Source organism: Carcharhinus amblyrhynchos, chromosome 14 (genome assembly GCF_965287045.1).
Source record: "Carcharhinus amblyrhynchos chromosome 14, sCarAmb.v2.hapA, whole genome shotgun sequence".
In the NCBI taxonomy this organism is placed as follows: Eukaryota; Metazoa; Chordata; class Chondrichthyes; order Carcharhiniformes; family Carcharhinidae; genus Carcharhinus; species Carcharhinus amblyrhynchos.
In genome coordinates this window covers 40,965,043-40,977,734 of record NC_137337.1, presented here as the reverse complement: position 1 = coordinate 40,977,734, position 12,692 = coordinate 40,965,043, and the positions used below count along the sequence as shown (strand labels likewise).

General features: G+C 41.7%; 1 protein-coding gene across 4 annotated transcripts in view; it reads left to right on the top strand.

The window, feature by feature from the left end:
- The window catches only part of LOC145352631 (uncharacterized), a 142,751-nt gene that overhangs the window by 24,335 nt on the left and 105,724 nt on the right, over nt 1–12,692 (top strand). Inside the window, exon 1 of one of the 4 annotated variants that reach the window (XM_080202770.1) lies at nt 7,684–7,798. The exons of the other annotated variants lie outside the window; for them this stretch is intronic. The gene's annotated coding sequence lies outside the window, so the exon portion shown is untranslated. Of the gene's footprint in view, nt 1–7,683; nt 7,799–12,692 lie in introns of those variants that run through there. 4 annotated transcript variants of the gene reach the window in all.

Here is a 12,692-nt window from a genome sequence, read left to right as displayed (position 1 = left end):
TGGCCTCAGGCAAGATTTTACAATCCTGCCGTAGCGAGGCCGTAAAATCCCGCCCAAATATTTCTCTGTCAGTCGACGTGAAGTAAGTATGGCTAAGTATTAAGAAGCAGCTCCAACAGGACACATTCTGGCAAAGAGGAAAGAGGATCCCTCCACATTCTGGATAGAGATTTGGGGTGGGTCTGACAGGTCTTTTTCTCAGCAATTACACTAAGTAAAATTACACTCGCCAAGATGTTACTGTGTCCAATAACTTCATGCCTGAATTCCAAACTTTGTTGAAATAGAAAGACAGCAAAGTTCTGCAATGAACAGTGGTTAGATATTTGATAAGTGAATATACACATGAAGTACACCTACCTATTTTATGTGTGAGGCATTGTCTCATAATATTGCTGCATGTGGCTAAAAAGGTGTTGTCGTAGCCACACCTGTGATTAACCAGCAACCTCTAACGGACAACACTGGTCTAGGGTACAAGATGAGATTTTGAAAGTTAAGCCAATTGTATTTATTGAGCTTTGAGTAAGAAAGGACACTGCTACCTGCACTTTTAAAATGAATGAATGCGACTCCTTTAACATCATGCAGAGAATGCTTTTATGAGTGGACCTAATTCAGAGACATGGAATATTTTGCTAAATAAAAGGAATATTTATTGTGTGAGTTAGTTAAAACTTTTACACAAGCTATTAGGTCTACCATCCTATTGTTAAATTGTGCTTCCAATATGTAAATATGCAAGTGAAAGACAAAACCCATCTGAACAATCTGTTCTCTTGTATTATAATCTGTTATGTATATGTGCAGAAAGGTAAAACGTAATGTATCTGAACGACAGTACATTTGATGACGCAACTGCCACTCTGTAGCGCACTTAAGCGTCAGCTTAGATTAACGTGCAGGCCTGTAGTAGAGCTTGAATCCATAACCATTTGTGTCAACAGTTCCAGTTGAGCCAAGCTATCACTGAAGAGACAGGTAGATTCACTGTGTGACAAATGTTAATCACAGGATAATGAACAGCATAAAATTTGAATGTTTTTTTAATGGCGGGGGTGGGGGGGGGGAGTGGAAACAATAAAGTAAGTTAACTATAGTTGTCTCCTGCTAGATGTGATACTTGTGAGCCTGTCATTAGTTTGGTGCAGTAAACACAGTGTAAAGAAGGATTCCTTTTAGATGTGCTTTGTAGATTGAATCTTGAAGTTATTTCAGCTCAGCCTTTGCATGTATTATATCTCGCTTCCAGCTTCTGCATCCAGTTCTAATCTTATTTTTGTTCTTTCCATTTCCACTTCAGTATGCACCAAAGTAATAATCCGTTGTCATAGTTTCATTGTTCGTTTCTCCCAGTATCTGAATCTGTTGAGATACTTGAATTTGTGTCAGAGGTAATCAGCTTTCCGAGTCAGTGAGAATTATATTCTAACCGTTCCTTAACTTACCAGTCTTGGTGTTTTGTGATGATTTTGAAACACAAGACCATTTTAAGGCTGCAGGTTCAGAACTTGTTTCCAATACTGAAGTAAAACTCTGTGCTGTAACATGCTGTTGCTAATCATTACAGCATTACTGAACTAAGAAGTGTATGGATAAAGAGTAAAAATTGTCCAACCTAGTTTCCCAATAACAAGTTCTGTCTATATAATTCTTTTAACAATATTAAACATTCCAGGTGTGTTACCGGACAAATTTTGACATTAGGAGATATTAGTACAGGTGATTAAAGAAGTAAGTTTTAAGTTATGTCTCAAAGAAGGAAAGAGAAGTAATAAGACCAAGAGATTCAGGGAGGAAATTTCAAAACTTTTGGTAGATAGCTGAAGGTACAGCTACCAATTGAAATGCACAATAGGCCAGAATTGGAGGAATGCAGAGATATTGGAGGGCTGTTTGGCTGGAGGAGGTTAAAGATAGGGAGAGGTCTATGAATAGACAACCAGTGTACCTGGCTGTATCCTGATTTAAATATGCTGTCAGTAACTATATACTAGTTACATTTTACTAACCTGAAAATGACCCATTTATCTTGATTCTCTATTTCCTATTAGTTAGTTGATTTTCTATCCATGCTAATCTATCATCCCCAATTCCATGAGCTCTTACATTGTGCAATAACCTTTTACATGGCAACTTACCGAACGTCTTTTGGAAATTCAAATACATTCCATCTACTAGTTTCCCTTTATCTGCCCTGCTGAGTAAACTCTCAAGTAATTAAAAAATTGTCAAAAGTGATTTTGCTTTCACAAAACCATGTTGATTTTGCTTGATTGTCTTGTGATTTTCCAAATGTCCTGCTGCTACTTCCATAATAATAGATTCTAGGATTTTCCCAATGCCAGGTGTTAGACTAATTGGCCTTTGGTTTCCTGTTTACTTTCTTCCTCCTTTCTTGACTAACATTTGTAGCTTTACAACTCCCTGAAATCATTCCAGAATCTGGGAAATTTTGGAAGATTACGAACAATGCATTCAATATTTCTGCAACCACGTCCTTTAAAACGGATGGCCTGGTGGCACAGTGGTTAAGTTTATTTATTAGTCACAAGTAGGCTTACATTAACACTACAATGAAGTTACTGTGAAAATCCCCTTGTCGCCACACTCTGGCGCCTTTTCGGGTATTCTGAGGGAGAATTTAGCATGGCCAATGCACCTAACCAGCACATCGTTGGACTGTGGGAGGAAACCGGAGCACCCGGAGGAAGCCCTCACTGACACAGGGAGAACGTGCCGATTTTCTCCCACAGTCCAACAATGTGCAGGTTAGGTGCATGGGTCATGTTAAATTGTCCCTTGGTGTCAGGGAGCTTACCACGGTAAATATGTGGGTTTTACGGGGATAGGGCTTAGGCGGCATTGTGATCGATGCAGACCCAATAGGCCAAATGGCCTCCTTCTGCACTGTAGGGATTTTATGATTCTAACCTCAGTATGCAGGCCATCAGGTCCAGGGGACCTGTCAGTCTTTAGAACAAAGAACAAAAACAGCCCGGGAAACAGGCCCTTCGGTCCAAAGAGCCCGCGCCACCATTTTAACATTACCAGTCCCCCCCTCCACCCATGACCCTTATCTATTGTTTATGGCATTCCACATTGAGGGAAACTAATTTAGGGACAATTTATTACCTCCAATCAGCCTAATAGCAAATCTTTGGGGTGCGGGAGGAAACCGGAGCACCCAGAGAAAACCCATGCAAACACGGGGAGAATGCGCAAACTCCCACAGACACTGGCCCAAATCCATGTGTCTGCACAGCAAACAGTGATAGTCACTGAGCTGTTGTGTTGCCCAGCATCTGGTCCCGTTTAAGCGCACACTAACGACATGAAGTACTAGGCTACTCTTGAACATACAACAGCAGCCCAAGTACGACCCATCGCGTGTATGCCCCTCATTGGACAACAAGGCGGACCGACTTAAAACCTGTGAATTAAAAGAGAAAAACATTAGTATCAAACTACATCCTTTTACATTACCAGGGACATCCCAATGCTAATGAACCTTATTTAAAACAATCTCCTGTATCCTCCCATCTCCAACCCACTCATGTGCCTGTCTAAGTTACTCTTAAATAACTCCAGCGTGCCTGACTCCACCACCTTACTTGGCAGAGCATTCCATACCCCCACTACCCTCTGTGTGAAAAACTTCCCTCTAATATCTGTGTTATACCTCTCCCCCCTCACCCTAAGCCTGTGGCCCCTTGTACTGTGTGTCTCTAACATAGGAAATAGCTTACATCTGTTTACTCTATCTATACCCTTCATAATCTTATATACCTCTATTAGATCCCTCCTCAGTCACCGTCCTTCAAGGGAAAACAGCCCCAATTTGCTCAATCTTTCCTCATAACCCAGTCCTTCCATACCAGGCAACATCCTGGTAAACCTCCTCTGCACTGTCTCCAGAGTCTCCACGTCCTTCTGGTAGTAAGGCGACCAGAACTGGATGCAGTACTCTAAATGCGGCCTAACCAACGTTCTATACAACTGCAACATTAGACTCCAGCTCTTATATGCTATACCCCTTCCTGTAAAGGCTAACATACCATAGGCTTTCTTCACAACCTTCTCCACTTGTACTGCCACCTTCAAAGACTTGTGCACTTGCACCCACAGGTCCCGCTGCGTTTCTATACTCTTTAAAGGCTTACCCTTTATCATATAACTCCCCCCTACATTATTCCGGCCAAAATGCATCACCTCACATTTATCCGGATTAAACTCCATTTGCCATATATCTGCCCAATATACCAGCCTATCAATATCCCGTCGTATTGCCAGACATTGCTCCTCACTGCCCACCAATCCAGCCATCTTAGTGTCATCTGCAAATTTGCCGATCACACCACTTACTCCCTCTTCCAAGTCATTTATATATACCACAAAGAGAAGAGGTCCCAGTACTGAGCCCTGTGGCACACCACTAGTGACAGACCTCCAGCTAGAAAAGGACCCACCCACTACTACTCTCTGTCTCCTCTTAGCAAGCCAGTTCTCAACCCATCTAGATATCTGGCCTTGTATCCCATGAACCTTAATCTTTTCTACCAACCTACCATGAGGGACTTTGTCAAATGCCTTACTGAAATCCATATAGACGACATCAATGGCTTGAGTCCCATTAGCTTTCCTGGTACATTTTTCTCTCTTAATAGTGATTGTTTTAAGCTTCTCCCTCCTTTTCTACTGTTTTCCTATTATTTTTGGGATCCTCTAAAGACAGAATCAAAATACTTGTTCAAAGTCTCTGCCACTGCTTTGTTTCCTACTATTAATTCCCCAAGCTCACTCTCTAAGGGACCAGTGCTAACTGTCATTACTCTTATCCTTTTGATATATTTGTAGAAGTTTTTACTGTGTATGTGTTTATATTTTCCTGTTTTTTTTCATACTCCAATTTTCTTCCTTTATTTTTTGCCATCCTTTACTGCTTTCTAAATTTTCGCAATCTTCTGGGCTACCACTAATCTTTGCACCATTATATATCTTTTCTTTCAATTTGATGCTATCCTTAACTTCCTTATTTAGCCAAGAATAGTGCATCTGTCTCTTGAAATCTTTCTTTCTCAGTGGAGCATTTCTTTTTTTTGAAATATTTCCTTAAATGTCTCTCACTGCTTACCTTCAAAATTATTTTCCCATTCCATTTTTGCACCCCCATAACATGATAGAATTTAAATTTCAGTTTGATTACCCTTATATAGAGGATCTTTACTCAGGTCTAAAATAGCCTGTTCCCTGGTTGGTTCCAGAACACACAGTTCTAAGAAACTGTTCCAAATACACCCTATGAACTCATCCTCCAGGCAGCCTAAGCCAATTTGATTTGATTTATTTCTTTCTCTGTCCTATTGTGTAGCCACTGTTGTTGACCTATAAACCATTCCTGCCATTGACTTTCTTCCTTTGCTTTTTCTTATTTCCACCCAAAATGATGCTACATTTTGGTTCTCTGAATCAAAATAATTTCTCATGACTATACTGAAGAAGCTGTGATCTTCTATTATCTCAGCTATCCAAAGTCCTTGTCTTTTCCTCCTGTCCTTCTGAAATGTCAAATACCCAGCCCTGGCCATTTGCAGATAAAGGTTTTTTTCTTACCTGCCTGTCCTCCCCAGATCTAAAAGTCAGTCAGCACCTTGCTGACGTGGAACTTGACTGCTCTGCAGTAATAATATGATTGATTAGTGCAGGGTAGGACTTTCAGCCCTCAAGGTCAGGAGGACACACCCTAAAAAATGCCAGCCAATATGATTGGCTGTGTAGTCCCAGCCATGCTGGAAGACAGAAGTGGCCAATGCCGAGACTAAAACCAGTTTCTATGAAAAAGTGAAGTTATTTCCCAGACTTCAGATAAGTCTGGGTTTTTGGGCAGTTGGGCTGTAGTGCCTCAGCGAGGAATGAGAGGGCAAGCAAGTTGGGGGGCATTGGTGGTGGACAGTTTAGAGAGGCCAAGGGAGAATTTTGGGGGCTGTTCCTGATGGACACAGGGAAGTCCACAGAGGAAGTACCCCCTTTCCGATCCCACGGCAGCCCATGCTGTCAAAGATACCAGACTGCTAGCTTTGTTTCTGCCTTCCCCTATAGTCTGGTGGAGACAGAATGAGGCCTTTAAGTACAGTTAATTATCCATTTAAGGACCTGAATAGGCCTAAAAGTGGGTGGGTTGCCTGATGCCTTACCTACCCCCTAATGGATGGAAAAAGTTAGGGGTGGGCAGAAAGTGGTGGGCTTTTCATGGTCCCCAACTTCATATATACTGATGAGGCCCATAACATTCACCTGCTGAATCTCTAATGGCTATTGAATCAGACTCATTTATTTCTACTTGGCCTATCAATTTGCTCCTCTTGGTATGAATGCTGTGTGTATTCAGATTAAAAAGCCTTAAATTCTGTGTTTTTACCATTTTTTCCATACTTTGACCGTTCTTGCTGTTGTCCTGTCCCTTCCTGTCACACTGTGGTTATTATTACCTACATCATTACCTTGCACTACTGTCTTGTTGTTTCTCTGTAGCTTTCCAAATCATTCCTCAATATTTAGTTTAAAGCCTTCTCTTCAGTCCTACCATGCCAACTTACCAGCTGTTCAGGCTACACTCCTGCTGCAGTGAGGTTGGATGTTTGGCTAGCCAAATCTCTGTTTACTGTGGTGGGATGGGAAAATCCTGCCAGGGTGAATGGTGGTAAGTTTCTGGCCCATGACTTTCGATTTACCAAGACACTGTTTCCCCTGCCGGCCTGGTTCAGGTGAAAGCCATCCCAATGTTACAGCTCCCCTTTTCCCCAGTGCTGATGCCAGTGCCCCCGTGAATGGAAACCCAATTCCTCCTCCCAGCTCCCCCCCACCACACAAATCACAATGCTGTTTATGCCATTCCTCTGAAGTTTAACTCCAAAATCAGGTTGCAAGATCCTGAGAATCTCTGCAGAAAATTCCACATTCTCTCAGCATGGTGACACGGTGGTCAGCACAGCTCACCAGGGACTCAGGTTCGATTCCGGCCTCAGTTCACTGCCTGTGTGGAGTTTGCACGTTCTCCCCGTGTCTGCGTGAGTTTCCTCTGGGTGCTTCGGTTTCCTCCCACATTCCAAAGACGTGCGGGTTAGGTTGATTGGCCATGTTACATTGACCCTTAGGGACAAATTTTTCCATTCTGCCTGCCATGAGCATCATGGTGGGGGAGGGGCAGACCATGGAAAGGTCCAATGACCTTGGGTGCAATTTTCCAGTTTCAGTGCAAGCATGGCTGGAAAATCCTGCTCTTAGTTTGGGGGGGAGGGTTAGTGAGGTAAATATGTGGGGTTACAGGGATAGGGCCTGGGTGGGATTGTGCAGGCTCAATGGGCTTAATGGCCTCTTCCTGCACAGTGGGGATGAAACTGGAAGGGGGGAGCTTATACTTAAAAAAAATAAAACAGTTGAAATTTTATATGTGGGGATGTTGCTATCATTCTCAAGTTCCTGTGCAATTGGTTGCTTTATGACAGTGGGATTATGCCATTCTGTGTCAATGTTAAAGGTGAGTTTTGTAAATGAAGAGGTGAGGTTTGCACAGAGTCTCTAGCTCTGCTGCTTGCCAGTGTCGGAGCTAAGCCTGCACTGCTCCATCCAAACACACGGCGTCCTGGAGGATCCAGTGACGAGGGCTGAACATTACCAGCAACGTACAGCAACGAAGACAAACAGCACACTCACAAAAAAAACGCCTGCGAAAGGGACTTGCAGCAAAAAACAAATAAAGAATGTGAGTGAGATTGGGACGAGTCCCTTCTGGAGACAGGTGAGTTGCCTTTGGTTTTATTTCCCCCACTGCATGTCTCCTTGGAGGTTGTTACATTGCCCAGCAAGGGGGTTGCGGGGGGGGGGGGGGGGTGGCGGAAGGGGAAACATACAAACCCGTTAGCTGCATAAATCTGCTGGATGCTTTTGTGGGAAGAATGGGAAGGTTGTAATCGGCGGTTGTATTGCTGATGGAGCTAAATATGAGGCAAGAACAAACAGTGTTGTCTGTTCCACAGAAGAGGGGGGCGAACATTATGTTTTTTTTATTGACAGCTGCAAATTCTTAAATGCAACATTGGCGTTTTCTTCCCATTAAAGATAATGTACGGCGGATTTGTGCTGTAATTTGGGATTTAAAAAAATAGTTTCAAAATTCCGAAGCGTTGAGCTGTGTGTAGTGTATTCAATGTGACAGCTGTATCTTTGCAGTGTGCATATATATATATATGTGTGTGTGTGTGTATAATGTATATTGTGTGTTATGCTTACTAGCAATATTGTCCTGCTGGCTCTAACACATGTGTCAAATGAAATAACAACCCAAAGAACATATCACCCCAGGAAATGCCCTAACTCCATTCACTGCAGGCTACTAATATTTCAATAGACCAAATTTCCCTTTCTTCCCCTTCGTCCCCACCCCTTCCTAAAGTTTATCAATGTACTCAATGATTGAGCAACTGAATATTTGAAATAGAAACTTACACTTCTTAATTTTATGCTATATAATAAAAAAAAGTTGCTATTGGAGTTGACAGCACTCAGTTTATAATTTCTGGACACAGTTCCACAATTCTTGTGACATTTTTGAATATCCATTGATTACAGCATTTTCAATTGCATTATTAGCCCACAAAGGGTACACATAATTTTGCATTTAATTCTGCTATCATTTTTCCTAGATGGTTGAGATGCAGTTACAATTTACTTTTGTTGCTCTGATTTTATCTTCCAGTTATAAATGATGCAAGTGCTCCTGGCAGCTTTCTGGGAGAGTTTATCCTCTTGTCAAAATAGCCTTTATGCTTAAGAAGGAATTTAGATGGTTGATGTTGCTTATAGTTCTTGCTGCACTTCATTTCAAAGATTTTCTTTGACAAAAGTCATGAATAACACATACTATTTTAATTTGAATGCCCAGGAATGTTGGCGGTTTAAAAAACATATATATATATAATTTCTTCATTTTCTGCACCGTTCATATCCATTCAGCCACTCATGAATTATGGTTAGTGTCGCAAGTTATTCTTTGTGATGCAAGAAATTGGAGTGGTAGATGTGGAAATGTTATTCATGAGTAACTTTGAGAAAAGAACTAAAGGACATGGTTATAAACGCAGCTACTTCAAGCTGTCAAGGACAAACCAGCTTAAATTTGAAAATGGATGAGCTAAACAGTTTCAATTTTAACTCCTCATAATTTCAAAACTAGGAAATAGAATACAGAAGTCTTATTACCTTTCCATTTCAGGATAATAATTATTTAATCTGGCTCTGCATTGATTGCGTTAATATTGCAATCATTGCAAAACCATTTTTCAGATATAAGATTTAAATTTTAGAACACATCCAGCTAACTTGTTGGACTGTCTTTAAACCATGCTATCTTTTCTAACAATTGAAATTCCACCAACAATCAGAAGGTATTTTCCATCACAGGGAAAGGGTAGGGGAGTGAGACTAGCTGAGTTGCTTTTGTTAAGACCTGGCAAAGACATGATGGGCCAAATGGCATCCTCCTGTAACCATTCAGTAATTTTATGTTAACATTTTATTCAACCACATCACAATCAAGCCATTTCTGATCCACAGCTCAGACATGAACTCCATCAACCTTCAGGCTGAGTCCATTGATGCACATTTTGCAGCATCTGTTCACCTACAAGCCGGTCCTTCTACGTCATATCTGACTAATTACAAAGTCACTCCTTTCCTCTGCAGAATATTGCCTGCTTGTGTCCCTGTTTGGCACCTTCTACTGTCATACATTCATCATCTTGAAGATTGATCCAATCAATTATTTCTTCTCGAATATCCCCATCGGGTGGCACAGTGGTTAGCACTGCTGCCTCACAGTGCCAGGGACCTGGGTTCGATATCTTGGGTCACTGTATGGAGTTTGCATGTTCTCCCTGTGTCTGCGTGGGTTTCCTCCAGGTGCTCCGGTTTCCTCCCACAGTCTGAAGATGTACTGGTTTAGATGCATTGATCCGAACAGGCGCTGGAATGTGGCGACTAGGGGAATTTCACAGTAATTTCATTGCAGTGTTAATGTAATCCTTTCTTGTGACTAATAAATAAACTTTGACTTTGATATATGCCCGTCATGAGCTTCAGGTGTTCTGTGACTTGTATTTCACCTGTATACCTGTCAACTGCTTCCCACGCAACTTTCCTGCCTTCTTCTACCCCAGTGAGTTAATTTCAAGATCCCCATGATTGGTCTTGCATTATCTATCCTATTTTGGTAATTAGCTCTAGTTATATTATACATCTAGACAGCAGCTTCGACTCCTCTGATGCTTGATCGCTGTTTATCCCCATTTTCTCTGTTCCACCATTGCAGGCTGTTATTGCGATTATTATATTTCTGTGCTCTGGAAACTTCCTTCTTTCCAAATTTTTCAGAAAAAAATCTGTCTAATGACCTTTGTCTTGAATCCTATCCCAAATTATTTTATTTTCTACTAGATGTCTGACTCAATCCCCTGCAATAGCTTTAGAGAAGCTCCACTAGGGATTTGGATTCTATACCAAACCCCACAGTAAGAAAATTCCTGTTGAGGATTAAGCTGGGTTAGTGCAATGGTAGGCACTGTTGCCTCACAACTCTAGGGACCTGGGTTCGATTTCCGGCTTAGGTCACTGTCTGTGTGGGGTCTGCATGTTCTTCCCATGTCTCCATGGGTCTCCTCTGGGTGCTCCAGTTTCCTCCCACAGTCCAAAAGAGGTGCTGGTTAGGTGCACTGGCCATGCTAAATTCTCCCTCAGTGTACCCGAACAAGCGCTGGAGTGTGGTGACTAGGGGATTTTCATAGTAACTTCATTGCAGTGTTAATGTAAGCCTGCTTGTGACAAACAAATAAACTTACTACTTTAGAATGCAAACTAAAAACATTTGTTTGGCAATAAAGATTGATATTTAACATTTCACTATTTGAGACATGGCATGATATACAAGTTCAGTGTATGTCGGTCCGTCTTTCCTGTCGATCCTGGGACTTCTAGAATGTTCTCTCCTTGGTTCTTAGAACCTGGTCTCTTGACTCATGGCACTCTTCAGATATTAACTTCTAACACACATACAAATCCCTTTGCAGCTTTAAGACTTTAATTTCCCAGTCCACCCTAACTGCTGAAGCTATATACTTCCCAACTGGGATCTCTCACTCTCAATTTCTCTCACTCTCTTTCCTAACTGCTAACTATAATTTGTACCAAAATGGGAGACCTTGGTACACCTGCTCAGACCACCTTCCTTGAAATAATTAACTTCACAACCCTGTTGTCCCTTCTAAGTGCTACCTATAATTTGTATCTTTTTGACAGGAGGTCCTGGAACACCAGGTGCTCCAACCAACTTTCTGACCCAAAGTTCAATTTTTCTTAAAGCTATATGCCAGCTTTTAGACTTAACAACAAATCCCAAAATTCATAAAATCCCATTAACAGGTACAAATTAAGACTTTTCATCACTGAGCTTATTGACAGTACAATTTGATCATTTAACCCTTATTAATTACACAAATGTATGAACAATGTGAAGTTGCACAGTGGTTAGCACTGCTGCATTACAGCAATGCTAACAGGGACCTGGGTTCAATTCCTGGCTTGGATTACTGTCTGTATGGAGCCTGCACATTCTTTCCATATCTGCATGGGTTTCCTTCGGGTGCTCCAGTTTCCTCCCGAAAGACGTGCTGGTTAGGCGCATTGGCCATGCTAATTTCTCCCTCAGGTGCCGGAGTGTGGCGACTAGGAGATTTTCACAGTAACTTCATTGCAGTGTTAATGTAAGTCTACTTGTGATGCTAATAAATAAACTTAAGCTCAAGTCTAACCCTTCTTTTGTGGAACATTACATAAATACAAATCAATATTTGCACATGCACACTTCCAGCAAAGGTTGTTGGATAGTGGTCAGGATCCCTAGTTTAGTTTGTCCTGGCAAGGAAGCCAATTGTGGTTGACAACAACTAATTCTATACTGATCAGGGATAAATCTGGGCAATGCTTGGTGTTTTCTTCTCAGCTACTGTCTATTGTAACCATCTATTGGGTTTCCTCTTGCATGACATTCTACACCCCATTGTGGAGTTGCTGCTTATGTTTACATGGTGTGTGTAACTTTTCACTTGGTGAACTTGTGAAGGTACATTTTACAATGATACTTAACTATCTTAATGACAGAGAATTTACAGCACAGCACAACCGTCCATGTACCTGCCTAGTTTCCATAACTCTTTATTTCCATTTCTGCCAGTCATCCATCTGACTTAATATTGACATGAGCCAGGTTTGCTAGATAAGTAGCTGAAGGAGAAAGGAAGAAGATGGCACTGAGGATAACACTGCTGCCTCACAGCTCCAGCGACCTTGGTTTGATTCCCAGCTTGGGTCACTGTGTGGCGTTTGCATGTTCTCCCCATGGCCAGGTGCTCCAGTTTCTTCCCAAAGTCCAAAGATGTGTAGGATAGATGCATTGGCCATGCTAAGTTTCCCCTTAATGTAGATTAGAGGGATTGGTGGGGTAAATATGTGGGGTTATGGGGATAGGACCTGGTGGAATTGTTGTTGGTGCAGGCTCGAAGGGCCAAATGGCCTTCTCCTGCACTGTAAGGTTTCTAAAAAAAAGTATGTGCTTTTAGGTTTCAATGAATTAAGCTAGCAGG